Consider the following 1,534-nt stretch of genomic DNA (forward strand, 5'->3'; position numbering starts at 1 on the left):
AGCGGGACTCACAGAGGAGCTGCTGACTTCTGACTCTCCTTCCCATGACATTGTGACACCAGCGGATCCTGGGGTAGCCCAACCCAACAGCCGGGTTCTCAGCCAGAACATCATGATGGGCATTAATGTGGTCATGGTTCTAATTCTGCAGTGGCTATGGCAGAATGGGCCGGGCCTTCTCCACCAGGGGAGGCTCCCAAGTGACTCGGACGGCAATGCTCACTGAGCACTGGGATTGGGACGTGGAATCCAAGTCTTCATGTGGAATGACCTCATGGATGGAGACACTGAATTTTAACCTTCACAATGTGTTGCCCAACCAAAGCGCCCTGCACAGTGTCCAGAGGAGGCTACGTAGCTGGGTGTGTCAGGCTGAGAATTAGTGAGCAGGCTATGCTTTTTTTTTTTTTTTTTTTGAGACGGAGTCTCGCTCTGTCGCCCAGGCTGGAGTGTGGTGGCACGATCTCGGCTCACGGCAGGAGTAGCGCCCAGGGAACTCATCTGCATGGGGTGGGGCAGAGGCACTGGTAAAGGTGTCTTCACTGGGGTCAGGTGGTGCACACCTGAGGTGTGGGGCGTGGTGTTTCCCATGTGAGATGGGGCACGGCCATAAACTGCAGATGTCTACTGAGCATGCCCAGGGTGCATATGGGAGCTGGCATGCCTCATTTTGTATCCAGATGCTTGGCTGCCACAGGCTGACATGGCTGAATTAAGGCCCATCATGATATTCTGGCCCAGAACCTGGCTGTTGGGTTGGGCTACCCCAGGATCCGCTGGTGTCACAATGTCATGGGGAGGAGAGTCAGAAGTCAGCAACTCCTCCAGGAGTCCTGCTGCACAGTTAGACACGGACTCACAGCTCCGTAACTTGATTTGTGGTCCTGGAGCGTTTGCATAGGCATCTGAGGCAAAGGGCTCATGGAAGACCGGCCCTATGTCTACTTTTTGTAGTCTGGCTGGTTGAATTCAGACTGGTGTTTGGTGGCACAAATGAGTAGCATGGCGTCTGCTGCATCATGGTGCCAGGTGCCGACTGGGTCGACACAGTTAATGATGTTGGTGACGAGATAAGATTGAGATCACCCAAAAAGTTTTCCATGTTTCAAGATTGCTTGTCTCAGACTGGGTGAAGTAGGGGCATCTTTGCCGCAGATGGCGGGTACCCTGCAGGATGCACGTCCCCGTCTCCAAGATCGTCTCCTTAGGCTATAATGGGTGACAGTCTCCCAGTAATAGTACTAGCATTTGAGCTAGTTCGAGGGCGAAATGTACTCCAGCTATCAAAGTCATCATTGCCATGAGAGCCAGGGCTTGCAGGCCTTTTGGAAAACTGGGGTCCAGGGCTGTCTCCGGCATTCCCCTGGCTAGACTGCAGGGGTGATTTGCTCGTGGCAGCTCGGCTTAGGCTCTGAGCGCATTTGCTGTTGTCCGTGGATGCAGCTCTTGTCCTAAGACATCTCCCACCCTTGCCGCCCTCTGGATCGAGCATCCACCGAGCACTTTTTCCAGTTCCTTCGTTCTGCGCGCCAGT

At 54.0% G+C, this 1,534-nt stretch overlaps 1 pseudogene; it reads right to left on the reverse strand.

The window, feature by feature from the left end:
• Positions 1-474: 474 nt before the first annotated feature.
• LOC112618002 lies at positions 475-1,531 on the reverse strand (annotated as a pseudogene).
• Between the last annotated feature and the right edge of the window lie 3 nt (positions 1,532-1,534).

This window comes from Theropithecus gelada, unplaced genomic scaffold (assembly GCF_003255815.1).
Source record: "Theropithecus gelada isolate Dixy unplaced genomic scaffold, Tgel_1.0 HiC_scaffold_7651, whole genome shotgun sequence".
NCBI lineage: Eukaryota > Metazoa > Chordata > Mammalia > Primates > Cercopithecidae > Theropithecus > Theropithecus gelada.